This window comes from Onychomys torridus, chromosome 10 (assembly GCF_903995425.1).
Source record: "Onychomys torridus chromosome 10, mOncTor1.1, whole genome shotgun sequence".
In the NCBI taxonomy this organism is placed as follows: domain Eukaryota; kingdom Metazoa; phylum Chordata; class Mammalia; order Rodentia; family Cricetidae; genus Onychomys; species Onychomys torridus.
Genome location: NC_050452.1, coordinates 26518486 through 26535489, shown reverse-complemented (window position 1 = coordinate 26535489; position 17004 = coordinate 26518486). Strand labels below are relative to the sequence as shown.

General features: G+C 44.4%; 1 protein-coding gene across 2 annotated transcripts in view; it reads right to left on the bottom strand.

Moving 5' to 3' along the window:
• Rnf185 (ring finger protein 185) overlaps positions 1-10791 on the bottom strand; it is a 40383-nt gene extending 29592 nt beyond the window's left edge. For both annotated transcript variants that reach the window (XM_036201487.1, XM_036201486.1), the window contains exon 1: positions 10619-10791. The gene's annotated coding sequence lies outside the window, so the exon portion shown is untranslated. The remainder of the gene's footprint in view (positions 1-10618) is intronic.
• Between the last annotated feature and the right edge of the window lie 6213 nt (positions 10792-17004).

Sequence of the window (17004 nt, the reverse complement as noted above, 5' to 3'; positions counted from 1 at the left end):
GATGGTTGTTAGCCAGTGTGTGGGTGCTGGGAATTGAACTCAGATCCTCTGGAAAAGCAGCTAGTGCTCCAGCCCCAAATGACTTATTTTTAATACCTTCAGATGCTCAAAAAGAAACAACTCTCGCACCCCTGGAACTCAATCTCCCTGTTCTCTGACCTGGAGACAAATGGCACTAGATCACGTCTTTAGGATAAACCCTAGAAGTAGAACTAGAGTCAAAGAATGTGTGTATTTGTCATTTTAACAGACACCCTGCAGAAAGAATGTACTATTCTGTATGCCTGATAAATACGCAAAATTGCCTTTTTCTCCAAATCCTTGAAAAGGTTATGACTTTGATTTTCAAAAGAGAATGCATACTTTCAAATGAAAAGAAGAGTACCTTTTTAGTTTAGAAAGATTTAAAGTGAAATTCACTGTTTCCTTCAGTAATTAGTTATCAGGACCTATATTGTTCCATGTACTACAGAAGATGCAAGAAATACGTTGATTTTGCAGGTACAAGTCAAATTTGAGAGGGGAATCCAGGGACAGCTCTGGCCTTTTCATATTTTCTTCCAATACTCTCAATTCAAATGATGTTTCCCTTGGTGAGGCTTTATTTTATTAAAATAAAAAATAAACTGGGCAGTAGTGATGCACACCTTTAATTCCAGCTCCCGAGTCAGGAGGCAGAGGCAAGTGGATCTCTGTGAGGTCGAGGCAGCCTGGTCTACAGAGTGAGTTCCAGAACAGGTAAAGCTACCAGAGAAACCCTGTCTCGAAAAACAAACAAACAAACAAACAAACAAGTTAAGAAAGGGGATTGGAGAGATGACTCAGTGGCTAAGAGCACTGGCTGCTCTTCCAGAGGACCTGTGTGTAGCTACCAGTACCCACACAGCAGCTCACAACCATCTGTAACTCCAGTTCCAGGAGATCTGATACCCTCTTCCTGCCTCCTCTAGCCCCACTGCACATGAGCATGCACATACATACCCCTTCATGCACAAAACACCTGTTGCTGCCTAGTGTCTTGTCAACTATACACAAGCTAGAGTCATTTAAGAGGGAACCTTTGCCAGGTAGTGGTGGCACATGCCTTTAATCCCAGCACTCAGGAGGCAGAGGCAGGCCCATCTCTGAGAGGCTAGCCTGGTCTACAGAGTTCCAGGACAGTCAGGGCAACACAGAGAAACCCTGCCCCCCCAAAAAGTGGGGGAACCTCAATTAAAAGGTATCCCCAACCAGACTGGCCTGTGGGCAAGTCTGTGGGACATTCCTTGAATAATGATTGGTGTGGGAGGGCCCAGCCTACTGGGGGCAGTACCACTCCAGGGCAAGTGGTCCTAGATGGTGTAAGAAAGCGGGCTGTACAAGCCAGTAAGCAGCACTCCTCCATGGTTCCTGCTTCAGTTCCTAACTCCAGGTTCCTGCCCTGCTTGAGCTCTTGCCCTGACTTCCCTCAGTGATGGAGTATGATCCCAGAGTTACAAGCTGAAATAACCCTTTCCTCCCCAAGTTGCTTTTGGCTGTGGTATTTGATAGAATAGAAACCCTAACTAAGACAATATCTATACACATATTTTTTAGATTCATTTTATGAGTGTTTTGCCTGTACATATGTCCTTATGCCACATGTATGTCTAGGGCCTAAAGAGGTCAAAAGAGAGTGTTGGATCCCTTAGGACTAGAGTTACAGATGGTTGTGAGCCACCATGTGAGTTCTGGGACTTAAACCCAGGTCCTCTGCAAGATCAAGTGTTCTTCTTAACTGCCAAGCCATCTCTCTAGGCCCCAAAACATTTTTTTTTTTTAATTGAAAGGGGAAAAAAATGGCTGGAGAATAGCTCAATGGTAGAGAGCTTGCACATAACATGAGAGAGAGAGGCCCTGTGTTCAATCCCTAGTATTGTAAAAATAAATAAAGACAATTTTCATGGAAAGCATGCCACAGAGGCATCTAATGGCTCTGAGTATGAATTTTAGTTCTCACCTATTCTGTAACTTTGCACAAGTTATCTCCTCTCTGTGCTTGTCTGCAGAATGGGTCATTACCCTCTGTACAAGACATTTGTCACAGTCACAGAGAAAACAGTAAAGGGAGTCAATCCAGGTGAGGACTTTGAGCTCAGGGAATAGTACTGTTTACACTCCCCACAGAGCAATGAAATGAGCAGGTGGTTACATTGCCAAATGAGTCACAACTTCCCTTTCTGAATGAACATTGTTCCTTGAAGGCAGACTGGGTAACTGTCTATGTGCTGACAGGAAAAGCAGTATGGGACACAGTTTGATCTAGAGAAATAAGATTTTATCTGAGTGTTGAAGACAGGGGCATTTGTACTTCTTATCATAACTTCCATTAACTCCATGCTAGTCTTTTCCTTATGAATTATCTCATTTAATCTTCATAGCCTGCCTTGAGGCAAACACTACCACAACACTGTCAGCATCTCCTGGGATGTTAAATTAGGCCCAGAGTAGTTCGGTCATTTGGTTGGTCACAGAGCCAGTCAGTGGCAAAGCTTCCCAACTCCAACTCACGTATGTAACAGATGGTACCTCAGTGACTTATGCTTGGGTATTTCCTCATGTCTGTCCCAGCTTCCAGATGCATTACTCAGCCCAAGGCTTGGCACTTAAGGAGCACCTCATAAATGTAGATGGTGTGTCAGAGTTGATGCCCAATAGCACACAAACTGCACAACTCAATACAAGTCAATCTGTTCAACTAAAGTTTTGAAAAATCAGTATCCTATAAGGGCAGTGGTTGTTTTGAGACCTAGAACTATATTATATAGCTAACTCACTCCTTGTTTTTCAATTGTTGCTCCAAACTTGTTTGGTAGGGGCGGGAGGTGCTATGGGCGGAACCCAGGCCTTGCAAAGGTAGGCAAGTACCCCCACAAAGCCACACTCCTAGCCTTGGTCCAGACTTGGAAATAGGGGTAAGCACAGGGGACAGACAACAGGGATTTCATGGATCTACAGCCAGAAAAAAGTCCAGGTTGTCCAGGCTGGCATTTGTGACTGGTGTGTGTGTGTGTGTGTGTGTGTGTGTGTGTGTGTGTGTGTGTGTGTGTGCGTGCGCTAAAGGCCTCTAAAACACTCTCAACTATTACAGGAGAATAAATAGGGTTGACAAGAACTAACCAATTAAGGGGAAAACTTTCTAAGAGTTTAATACCACACAGCAAATACCAGATAAAAGAATGATCTCATTTCTGTGCTCAACAGGAGTTCTTGAAGAGGAACTGTGATCAAAAACAATAAAGCCAGGGATGAGGAACAGATCAGCTGGTAAAGTGCTTGCTCTGTGAGCCTGAGGACCCAGGTTAAATCCACAGAACCACCCTCCAACACACACACACACACACACACACACACACACACACACACACACACACACGTAAGTTGGGCATGATGCCATATGGAGGAAAGACAAATCCCAGGCACACTGGCTCCCCCAGCTTTGCCTACTCAGTAGGTCACAGGTAAGTGAGACCCTGTCCCAAAGAAAACAAAGATAGATGGCATCTAAGGATGAAGTTGCCCTCTGGCCTTGAAACACACATGTACACGAGCACCTGTGCACACAGGCATATAGACACATATGCAATATAAAGCCAGGTATCACTCGGAAAATCTATAACATCAACTTTTACAAATCAGGCTTGCTCCCTAAAAATTCCTCTACAAGTTGTGTGTACTGCCATTTAGAAAATGCCAACTAGGCTCAATGCTTAAAAAAAAAAAAAAAAAAAAAAAAAAAACCTGACAAGATCTGTTTCCTGGCCCCAAGGAAGTCCCAATTTAACTTTTATGTAACAGTAACAAATTTCCTCACACTGCAATGTATCTTAGACCCACTTTCACATTCAAAGAGCTGTCCATCTTTACAAACCCACCACACCCACATCAACAGGTACTTCTGAGGAACAGCTGGTAGAGTGAAAATAAGTTTGTCAGGTGTTACAAACACTACCCAGGGGATCAACCTGGCAACTAGTCCTAGAATAGAATAGCCAGCTCAGATCAATAACCACAGAAATGCAACTTCAGTATGTCCCACAGTCACCTGGAGAACAAGGGCTCCACATTCAAGTGCTATGTGTGCACAACAAACTCCACATTCAAGTGCTGTGTGTGCACCAATAAACTCCACATTCAAGTGCTGTGTGTGCACCAACAAACTCCACATTCAAGTGCTGTGTGTGCACCAACAAACTCCACATTCAAGTGCTGTGTGTGCACCAACAAAATGAAGAGGTAGACCCATGTCTTATCCAGCAGATGTGAAAAAGCAAAAGTAGGGTTCATGTGGAAAGTGAAAGTTCTGGATAGAAATAGTGATGATGCTTCTGTAGTACTGTGTTCTTAAAAATGGATAGGATGAGCCAGGCGGCGGTGGTGGTACATGCCTGTAATCCCAGCACTTGGGAGGCAAAGGCAGGCCGGATCTCTGTGAGTTTGAGGCCAATTTGGTCTATAGAGTGAATTCCAGGACAGCCAGAAGTACACAGAGAAACCCTGCCTGGAAATACCACCACAACAACAACAAAAACCCCACCATAAGAACAAAAAAACTGTCAGGTGTGGTGCAGTATACCCAAAATCCCAGCACTTGGGAGGTAGAAGCAGAAGAATAAGGGGTTCAAGGCCATCCTTGGCTACTAGTCCTTATTTCAAAATAAACAATCTTTTACCATAAACAAACCCAAACCACAGTTCTACCCCACTGATCATATGCTGAGTGGTTATCACAGCCATTATGCATGTACAATGACATTTACCAACTTAATAAGTGAATGGTTAAGGGAATGGAAATTCATTCAGACATTACAAGTAATTACAAAGAAACTAGCAGGAACACAAAGACATTTAGATGTTAACAGGCTACCTGCTGATGGCTGGTACCAGTAGTCCCAGGCACCTGGAAGACTGCAGCAAGAGGATCCATCGAGGTCAGGAGTTTGAGACTAGCCTAGGTAATCTCAAATATGATATTTGGATTTCATCATATCTCAAATATGATAACTGGAAAGAAGTGGAATACAGAACTATGTATAGCAACTGATTCAACCACAAAAATGCACCCAGTGCTGAGCCAGGGAGATGGCTCAATGGGTAAAAGCCTTTGCTGCGTAAGCATGACAACCCATGTTTAACTCCCCAGAATTCATGGAAGACCAGACACTGTAATGAAAGCGTTCATAATCCTAGCACAAAGACAGGAGGATTTCTGCAAACTCATGGGCCACCTAGCCTGACATACATAGTGGAAAAGAAGACCCTGCCTCAAACAAGGTGTTAAGTGGAGGGTTGACACTTGAGGTTGTCCTCTGATGGCCACATGCACACTTGGCATGCAGAGACCCTCCCTCTCCCTCTCTCCACCACACACACAGACATACACACACACAGACACACACACCCCTGCACTGTACCCAGTGACAAGAAACAAGGAAATCAGAGCAACTGTAACAAAGGTTCACTTTAGATGATACAGGGATGATAAGGTGGATAAGAGGGATACTTTTCTAAATTTTCCAAAGTAAGTAATCTTTAATAATTTAAATAACTGGGGTGTTGGTTTTACTATTCATGATGGTGTGGTTAGGGCCAAAGGCTATGGAGTCAGAAGCAGCATGGTGAGCCTGCAGATTTGTAACCCTAAGCCTACATTCGCCCTAATTTCGCTCTACAATACCATGCACCCCTGTTCTCTCTGCCTGTGACAGACATAAGGATCTCCACATGCTCTTACCACATCTTGGATGATGCTGTTTTCTGAGCACAAATAATACTCCTTTCATAGGACCAAGGTTGCTCAAATCAGCAGTGGTTGGGGTTGTGCCAAGTTCTGCATGATCAGCACTCTAAACTGGACAACTTATCCTGTGCTTGAGAACATCCAAATTGCTGGGTGGTGGTGGCACACACCTTTAATCCTAGCACTAGACAGGCAGAAGCAGGTGAATCTCTCTGAGTTCGAGGCCAGCCTAATCTATAGAGTGAGTTCCAGGACAGCCAGGCCTACACAGAGGAATCCTGTCTTGAAACTCCCTCCCCTCCCCCAAAAAACCTAAAGCTCATGTCAGCACTCAAAGATGAATTTAGGGGTTCCAGGTCAGCCAGGACTGTTAAACACTGAAAACCTGACTTGAAAGACAACAAAATGCCTATAGAATGTCCAAATCCAATTTCCTTCAGATAAGGAAGTTACTGGCGTGTCCCTATTGTGCCATTCAGCTCATTCTGAGTTACTCCCAGGGCTGTCAGAAATTACAAACACTCTGAATATTTATATCCAAAATTGTACATGTGGACAAACAACCCAATTACAGAATGGGTAAAGGAACTGAATGAATATTCTCCCAATAAGATGCACAGATGAGGGGCTGGAAAGATGGCTCAGAGGTTAAGAGCACCGACTGCTTTTCCAGAGGTCCTGAGTTCAATTCCCAGCAACCACATGGTGGCTCACATCCATCTGTAATGAGATCTGGCGCCCTCTTCTGTATACATAATAAATAAATAAATCTTTAAAAAAAAAAAAAAAGATGCACAAATGAATGGGTTGGTGAGATATTAGCAGGTAAAGGTGTTTGCTGTGAAGCCTGAGAACTTCAGTTCAATCCCCATAAACCCAAACGGTAGGAGAGAACTGACTCCTGCAAACTATCTTCTTACCTCCACACATCCATTGAGGCATATGCATATACACATGTACACACACACACACACACTGAATAAAATGTAAAAAACGTACAAAATGTACAAATGTTGGTAAACACATGCAAATATGTTCAATACTATCAGTCATGAGGGAAATGTAAATCACTAATATAATGAAATGACCCTTCATACCTGGGAGGGTGTGTATGTATGTATATATGTATGTATGTATGTATGTATGTATGTATGTATGTATATTTTGTTTAGTTGACTGGTTTTGTGATTTTGAGACAGGGTTTCACTATGTAGTTCTGGCTATCCTGAAACTCAAAACAGAAGGGCCTCGTACTCACAGAGGTCCACCTGCCTCAAATGCTGGGATTATTCTTAAGATTCAGTTCCCTATTTAGAAATGTAAAAGCTAGGACTGGGGTGATGGCTCAGTTGGTAAGTCTGCTGCACACACATTAGGATCTGAGTTCGATTCCTAGCACACAGGTAAAAGCTAGGCACTGCAATACATATTTGTAACCTTAGCACCGAGGGCTGGGAAAAAAGACAGGGTGATCCTGGGAGCCAGCCAGCTTAGCTCTAGGTTCAATCAGAGACTGTTTCAAAAATTAAAAAGTAGTAATAAGTAAATCAATAAATGAGAAAGCAAAGAAGTACCTGCACACATATACACACAAATACAGCCCCCAAATGCAAGAAATTGAGAAGCCAGGCAAGCATAATGATACATCTCAGCACTTGGAAGAGAGGGTCACCACAAATCTGAGACCAGCCTGAGCAGAAGTGGGGAGGGGAGTCATTCTTAGCTCAGAGGCGATGCAAAAAACCAGCCATAGGGCTAGATTCGGCCTACAGGCCACAGTTTTTAGGTCAGGATTTTTCAGTGTGTGATTTTTCAATTAAAAAATACATAAAAATAACCCCATGTGGTAGCATATTGTAGCAATCCCAGTACTTGGAAGGCAGAAGCAAGAGAGAAAGTTTGAAGCTACCCTGGATATTACAAAGCAAGGCCCTGTGTTAAGGATTTAAAAAAAAAAAAAAAAAAAGTTTCACACCAAATAAGTTTGGTAACACTAAGGAAGCAAAACATGTTATTATGCCAGCTTATTATAAAGCCTGAATTTTTCTTGTGAGAACTTTCAGGGCCTTTAATGTGGTATTACATTAGACACTAAGAAAGGATAATGGTGAGTAGCTTTTCCCAAACTTATTTTCACCATCAAATCCCTTCTCAAAGGAATCTGACAGTGGACAATAGAATACACTTACTAAAGCATCAATCAGGTATTCCTTTAAAAAGAAACTCCCAAGTTAAGTTTTTAAAACTCCAAAAAACAAAAACAAACAAACAAACAAAAAATCCACCACCACTGAGATGGCAAGTGAGTCTAAGGCCACATCATTTTGAATGTCACATAACAACTGAATGATCACTTAAAAAAATTGTTTTCAGAAACATAAACAACAGGAAAAGAGGCAGGAACTTTTGGTTCAACCCAACCTTTTGTTTTGTGGAAGAAGCGTCAGGAGAATTGGATAATATAGAATCTTTGCTTCTCAACTTGTATGTGCGTGCGTGCGTGTATGTATAACAGTCTTGGCTGTCCTGAAACTTGATTTATAGACCAGGCTGGCCTTGAACTCTCAGAGATATACCTGCCTCTGCCTCCTGAGTGCTGGGAATAAAGGCATCAGCCACCATGCCTAGCAGATAAACATTTTTAAGTGATTTAACAGCAGATGGAAAAGTGATCTACTTAATGTTTGGTAAAGTGCAAAATAAGGAAATCTAATGTTAGATTAGAAAACTATAGGTATGCTTAAAGGATCATCTGTGAGGATGTGCTAGCAAGTCAAGACCATAAAAGAACTGGTTATATGAGCTGGATGGATAGCTAGCCTACAAACTGCAAAACTTCTCTAATGTCGTCTATACCCACACTGTTGGAGAGGATTAAGGCTCAGTTTATAAATTAGGGAAATGACTGACCCAAAAACCTGCTATCAGCCCTTTTTCTGTGATCTGGAGTTCACTGGCAAGCAGAGCCTCAGGGGAAGGAACACAAGCAACCCCAGCATTTGGGAGGCTGAGGTAGGAAGACCCTGAATCCAAAGTCAGTCTGGGCACATGATACTCTGAAAAAGGAAAAGAGAGAGACAGACAGATAGACAGAGACAGAGTGTTTGTTAGTTCATTGTCTTCAGAAGCTTTCTAAACTGTTCTTAGAGAACAAATTACTGGGGCTGGAGAGATGGCTCAGTGGTTAAAGAGCACTGACTATTCTTCCAGAGGACCCGGGTTCAATTCCCAGCACCCACATGGCAGCAGGTCACAACTATCTGTAACTCCAAGATCTGACACCCTCACACAGACATACATGCTGGCAAAAACAAAAACAAAAAATAAAATAAATAAATAAATTTAACAAAGAAAACAAATTACTAATGGCAGATACAACCCAGCATTTGGGAGGGTGAGGCATGAGGATCACAGCCTGGGCTATAAATAAAAATCCCCAACCCCTATAAATAAATAAAAAGCAAATTTAAAAGCAAAACAAAAAGTTACTAACCAATGGAATGGATCACTGTTTATTAATACAACAAACACTTGAACACCTTTATCAGATATTGGGTCGTTCCAAAGACCTTGAGACGAAGGATGGTGAACATGACAACCAGGAAAAGATTACGTAAGATCAAGTGTGCTGGTCTTATTTACAGGAGATGTAGGCTAGGGAGAAGGAGAGGTCAAGAAAAGAAAGGAAGACCAAGAAATTTCACATTCAGCAGGTTTAATGGTACTAAGTAATGTGGAATCCCGGCACTCTGAAACCGAGGCAGGAGGATCGGGAGTTCAAGGCCAACCTGAACTACAAGAGGAGTTTGAAGACAGCCTGAGATCCAGACTCAAACTAACAAAAGAAATGTCACATACACTATGAGGGCAGAGTTAGCAATGAAAGAGAGATTCACAAGTAACGACTTAGAATAAGAAGAGCCTTTCCAGTTGGAAAGGAGCTCCATCTAATACCTGTACACCTTCTTCCATAAGGAGACAGCCAATCCCACCAATGGTCACCTCTGATGATTCTCCCGTTAAATTCTTAACTAAGTCCACATTTGTCTTCCCGTAGAAGCCACCTATTAATCCTAGCTGTACCTCTCTTTCAGCCCCAGAGTTTAAGTGGGGGTCCTCTTTGCCATACCCTACGTGCGCCACTCCCCCGGCCAGTTTTTAAAGATAGTTATCCTCTGGTGGTCTTTCCTAAGCCAGACTGCCGTTTTCAAAGAACCGAGCCGGTGCCAGCTGCGTCCACGGGAACCCCGCGTTCACAGGCTTCAAACCTGGGTAGGTACACGAGTCCCCAGGAGAACGTTCAAAATAAGGTTTCCTAGGTTCCAAACCCAGATTCGAAAGAACCTGTCGCAGGAGTCCGGGGCTGGAAAGCCGGCATCCCAGAGGATTTCAGGGCAGGCGGTGTGAGGACCGTGTTTCGAGAAAGCCGTGCCGGGATTCCCAAGTGTGGGAACTAGGCTCAGTGAGGTAGGGGGGCTCGGTCTAGAACGCACAAGTAGCTGTGGGCGGCCAACTCGAATCCGGGTCTCCTACGCTTCACCCCAAATCTGTTTACCACACTCCGTAACTCTCCCCTCGGCCAAATCACTACCTTCGCGGGGGACGGTCCCGCGCCCGAGGTGGAGGGGAGGGAGTCACGGTGAGCCCCTGTCTGGAAAGGGAGCTCGCGCGCGCCCTTCTCTTTTCTGGGGCCTCAGTTTGCCCAATCTGTACCCAAGGACGCGGGCCTGACCTTTCTCCTGGGACCCGGGCAGGGTCAGACTTGCTGCCTCCGGACCCCGGGTTCCAGGTGCCTCGGTCCCTGAACCCCGGAAGGGGGTCCCACGCCTCCCGGGTCCGCCGCCCCAGTTCGTCACGTACCTGCCGCCGCACAGCCAGCGCCAGCGACGCCACCAGCCCCTCTCTGTCCCGCGGTGGACAAGCCGGTCTTAGAGGCTCGTCAGTCGGAAAGATTGGACCTCCGGCCCCTCCCACCCGGACTTCAGTCACCTGACGCGGAGCCGCCTCTGTCGGAGCGACTTCCGGTTGCAGCCGGAAAAGGCTGGTGTGCAGCGCCGAGCTCCGGCCAGCTGCCGAGCGAGCTCGTAAGTTCCGCCCTGGGGCAGGAAGCGGAGGACTTCCGGCCTTTTGGTAGTGTTTCCTAGAGCGTGGGGAGGAGGAGAAGGGAGTCCAGTGAGTGCAGTGTTTGCTTCGCCTTCATGAGGACGTGCGATTCCCAACAGTGCATAAAACGTGTGTGTACACGCCAGTAATCCCAGCATTCACCCGGGTTATGGATCAGATCAATGTCGTTTTCGAAGCAAACTTGGGATACATGAGACTGTTGTTAAACAACAGTAGCAAAAAGGTATGGGGGAATGGGCAGCCTTGATGAAAAAGCCAGTTCTAGAGATACCACCTTGGAATGTAAGGACGGTGGAGATGGTTAGGAATGTGTAAAATGACACAGGAGCTACCTTGAAGACTCTACTAAACAAATCCGTGAAATTTTAGTATCAAAATAATAAAGATGGTAAGAGTGTAACTAACTGGAGCCATTGAGATGGCTCAGTGGGTAAGGATGCAAGCCTGTCAAGCCTAGTTCAATCCCCAGGGACTCACAACTGTCCCCTGACCTTCTCTTGTATACAGACACACTTAAGTATATGTCGCTGAGCATTCCACAGATTTTTATTCTCTGCACTTTATCAGTTGTATATTTTTTGTTAATCACCACCTACTGTAAATAAAAACTTCTCGGTTGAGGGTTAAGAGACACATGTATGAGTATGATGATATTTCATTTGGAATTATTTTTAATTTTTTTAATTAAAAGTATAACTTTTTAATTTTAAAAGTATAACTAATTAGATGAACTGGTGACCAATGAAGATTTTTCTTCCATTAGCAAGTTATATATATATATATATATATATATATAAGTGAATGGAAAAATCGATGTTTTAACTTTGAATATATAACCAATGTTACTCCACTGCAGCAGCATTCAATGCAGATGAGTGGCTCTGCCAGGCAGCCCCTACAAAGCTGTGTAGATGTGTTGCACACAGAGTGGGCAGAGAGCCAGCTGGCACACCTCATTCTGGACTTCCATCCTGGCCTTGGTCAAGCAGGAGCAGCAGCATTCGTGAGTGCAAGCTGAGGTGAGGCTGGCACGTTGGCCTTGAAGTACTTCACACTGGGTGGTTTTCAGCTTCTGCTTCGCAGCTTTGAGAGCCCAGACTCCATATGACAGATGAGTTTGCAGATCTCCCTGGACTTCTTCCCTTATCAGACTCCAGCTGTAGCTCCACCCGTGGAGTACCTGAGGGAAGGCTCCTCTCCTTTTGTTCCTGGGAAAACTATGGTTATTTTGGGAGATTCTTAGTCTCATTAATAAAAGAATTTAGAAATGGACTTAAAGAAAAGACAAGGACAATTTTTTTATAGTTTAAGAGAAAAGCAGTACAGGTTAGTTGAAAATCCCAGCAGCTGCCAGGAGATGGAGGAAAAGTCATGTCTTTTAAACTAGGCATGGGATAGAATTAGACAGTTTATCAAAAAAAGGGAGAAACTGGCCGGGCAGTGGTGGTGCACGCCTTTAATCCCAGCACTCAGGAGGTAGAGGCAGGTGGATTTCTGTGAGTTGAAACCTTGTCTCAAAAAAAAAAAAAAACAAAAACAAAAAAAAAAAAAACCAAAAAAGAAGAAAGAGAAAAGAAGGAGGAGGAGGAGGAGGAGGAGAAAAGAGGAGAGAAGGAAAGGAAAGAAAGGAAGGGGGAAACTGGGCTGGAGAGATGGCTCAGCTGTTAAGAGCACAGGTTGTTCTTTCAAAGGTCCTGAGTTCAATTCCCAGCAACCACATGGTGGCTCACAACCATCTATAATGAGATCTGATGCCCTCTTCTGGCATTCATGCATACATGCAGACAGAGCACTCATATCTAAGTATATATACAAATACACACACACACACACACACACACACACACACTATATATATATATATATACTTTAAAAAAGAATAAAAAGAAAGAAGGAAATTAAGAAAGAAAGGAGGACAGAAAACCACCTCCAAGAATGGAAGTGGCCTAATAAGCTGAGCAAAGAACCTAAAAAGCATGGGACATGCAGGTGTGCGGTCTCTTAGGGCCCACACCTCCTGTTTGTCTCTTCAGGCTTCGTTTTCCTCATGCTCTGCGCATGATGCCCCAGGAAGGAAGGGCTTCTTCTCCGTTAATCTTGATGTAGCTTTTGCTGCTGCTGCTTCTGCTGCTCTTCCTCTCCTGTCACATTATTGTTTAACATGCTGAGTCAGGACAAGATTGGAGAGCGCCCACTTGTCCCCTGGATAGAGGCCCCAGGGCACAGTGGACTGGCTTTCTGTAGGTACTCGGATTCCTCAGAATCCTTCTGGAGACTTCTGGCCATCCTAATCATTGAAGTGCTCAGGCAGTGGAGTATCAAAGCCCCTGACTTCTTGGGGCTGTGCTGTGTGAATCTTACTCTCTGCCGACTATTCCAGCGGCTAGGCCCTGGGTCCTGGTTTCCACCTATCAAGTAATACATGTTTCAGTGCAGTGGTCTTGAAGTACTTGGGGCTCTTGCTCCCAGCATGAGCAATGGCCTGGCCCTCAGATGTCATGTCTCAGAGTGCAGCAAGGAGGCCACCTTTTACTCTGTTCTAGAATCTGACTCTGAGCCTGTTCCCGATCAGTGTTTTTCTGACATGAAGTCATGACATAAGCAGAAATCTGCAGCTCAGGCTTCTGCACTTGCTTCAAGTTAGTGTCCTAGACCATTCTTGCAGCCACCAGCTCCAGCTTGTCTTCTGTATGGTGGTTTATTTTCTCCTCCTACTGCCCATTTGGCCTGGAGGTCTCCTTCCTTGTCAGTGCAGGCTCATGGAGGGCATGCAGTCTTCTCAGCTGTACACGGAGCTCTCTCACCCCAGTCGCCATCAGAGTACTACCACTTAGCGTGGACACCTTCTTAGTGTTGACACCTTGTGTTTCGACAGTCAGTATCAGCCAGGAGAGCAGGTCCCTTCCTGCATCATCTGACTCATTGGGGCTTTCCCCCTGTGCCTCCTTTGCATGTTGTCATTCGACCAGATTCTTAGCACATGTGAACGATGGTGGCCATACCTTGTGCAGAGACAATTCTGTTCCTACCCCCACATGCACTCCTGACTGTGCTATGGCAAAGGACTGGCACAGTTCAGCTGAGATTCATGTGGATGAGGACTCAGAAGCTTGCAGTCTGAGGAAATAAGACCAGCTGAGGAACTGGTGAGGTGAGGAAACTGTGGCTTGTTCTGCTTCTCTGATCTTCCAGCATTCACCCCAATAACTGGCACCGGGTTTGATTTTATTAATAAGAACTTCTAACCATTCTGCTACATCTGGCGTCCAATGTTCATGGTACGAATTCATGAAAAAGCTGCTTACCTGTGGCCTTGTGGGCCCCAGTTCAGGCCCGAGCTACACTCAGCTGGTTGTGGTGGAGCACGCTGGTAGGATTTGCTGACGGAGGCAGGAGGATCCCGAGTTTGAGGCCAGCCTAGGAGGCTTGCTAAGGACCCAGCCACAAACAGTGGCAGTGGAACTATGGAGGCACCAGCGGCTGCTGCTCCCAAGTTGCCAGCTGCTTCTCATCGTTGGTGACTGCAGTGATGCTGCTACCTGGGACGAGAGGTTTACTGCTGCTTGTTCAGAGAAGAATTGCCAGGACCATCGTGTTACAAGAAATCATTAGCAAAAGTCAGTTTGGAAAAGTTTGGCAAGACAAATGGTGGGAAGAAATTGCTGTCAAGATTTTCTCTTCTAGGGAAGAACATTCATGGTTCCGAGAGACAGACATTTATCAGACTGTGTTTGCTCCAAACCACAGAGGAGGCACACACACACACACACACACACACACACACACACACACACACACACACAATCTGCAGGGAACCATGACCACGCCTAACAGTGACTTTGAAACTTTCAAAAAGATGACAGGATCCCACAATGATGATTCCACATGGACTATGATAAAGCCATTAAGCTGATTAACACCACGGAAAGATCGACTTTGGACTACAAACTACTCAGACAATTTCAAGATGGCTAGCTGAGATGATCCAGCCTGACAGACTATCTGAACAAGGACTTGAAACAAGCCCTGCACTTTCCCATTGTGCTGATAATGGACAAACGATACAGGACTTGACAATTAACCCAAAAATAGAGTTTTTGTTTAAAAAAAGAAAAAGGAGAACATAGATTACTGAATCTACCCTGAGAAAAAAGATAAAGAAATAATAGGATAAATGGGTGGATCATTGAATCTACACTAAAAAGAGAAAGGGAAAAATATAAAAATGACAAAAGGTAGATTACTGAAGCTATTATGAAAAGAAAAATACTTTTAGAAAGGAACTACTTGTTTTACATAGGATAAGTAATGAAAAACATTTTATCATATAGTTTATCAAATGTTACTGGACTGGATATGGATATTATATATATATATATATAAAATGGAGTTTTTTGTCTGAATCTGTCAAATGTTAATGGACTAGACATCGTTAATGTAATCTTGACTATGTATATTGTATATACTTATTGGATATGGTTTTTCTTGTATTAGTTATAAGCTTTTTTAATTTTAGACAAAAACAGGGGAAATGTATTGTGTTCCCCGAAATATTGTGTGTTCCCCGAAATAAACTTATCTGGGGTCAGAGAACAGGATGGCCACAATATTAAACATGAGGATAGGCAGTGGTAACACACGCCTTTAATCCTAGCATCCCAGAGACAGAAATACCTCTGGATCTCTGAGTTCAAGGGCACATTGGAAACAGCCAGGCAGGGTGACATACGCCTTTAATCCCAGAAATCCAGCCTTTAATCCCAGGGAGTGATGGCAGAAAGCAGAAAGATACATAAGGCGTGAGGACCAGAAACTAGAAGCATTTGGCTGGTTCAGCATTCAGGCTTTGGAGCAGCAGTTCAGCTGAGACCCATTCTGGATGAGGACTCAGAGGCTTCCAGTCTGAGGAAACAGGATCAGCTGAGGAACTGGCGAGGTGAGGTAGCTGTGGCTTGTTCTGCTTCTCTGATCTTCCAGCATTCACCCCAATACCTGGCCCTGGGTTTGATTTTATTAATAAGAACTTCTAACCATTCTGCTACAGATAGTCCCTTCTCTCCCTGGTGCTGTGGTTGGCTCACCAGCTCCATTTTCTTTTTTGTCTAGTAGGACAGTAAATCACCTCAGTTTTGTTTCAGAGGTTTCCAGTCTGTCATGGCAGGGAGGGTGTGGTAGAACAGAACAGCTTACCTTCCAGTGGCCAGGAACCAGCAAGAGAATCCATGGAGTTTTAGGAACACAAGAGAAGCAAATAAAGGGGCCCAGGAAATGGCTCATTAACAGTGACTTCAGTCTTCAGCAGCCATGGAAACACCCAGGGACAGTGGTTCTTGCTTGTAATCCCAGCACTAAGGAGACAGAAAGGCTGATCCCTGGAGCTTGCTGGCTAGCTGGTGTGGTCTCACTGAGGAGAAGGGCTGCTGAGGTGGTTCAGCCAGCAAAAGCACTTGCTAAACAAGCCTAACAGAGCCAGGCAGTGGTGGCGCATGCCTGTAATCCCAGCACTCGGGAGGCAGAGGCAGGTGGATCTTTGTGAGTTCGAGGCCAGGCTGGTCTACAGAGCTAGTCCAGGACAGGCTCCAAACCCTGTCTCGAAAAACCAAAAAAAAAAAAGAACAACCAAGCCTAACAGATTGAGTTTGCTACCTGGAACTCACAGTGGAAGGAGAGAACCAACTCCTAAAAATCATCCTCTGATTGACCTAATTAAAAATAATAAGGTGGATGGCTCCTAAAGAAACCTGGGGTTGACCTCCGGTTACATGAACACATAGCTTTAATGAACAGTATTGGGGCAAACATTAGCATTTACATATGGACGATAGGTTAACTGTTAGTACACACTGTTTCAGATGGCAAACATAAGGTGTAGTGGTATTTGCTCTGCCCATGACCTTGAGCTATATGGCCCAAAGAAGGCAGTGTTTCTTGCATTTGTACTTGACCTCTTAAAAGGAAAGGGAGAGGGCTGGTGAGATCCCTTCTGCCTGCTTCCTGATGTGATCAAACAGCCGGGTGGATTCGCTCCCGGTCAGATCAGAGGACGACTTCAGCTGTCTGCTGGGGTCTGTATTCGTGAGTGTATTTCCTCAATTTATATCCTATTAAATTCCCTCGTATTC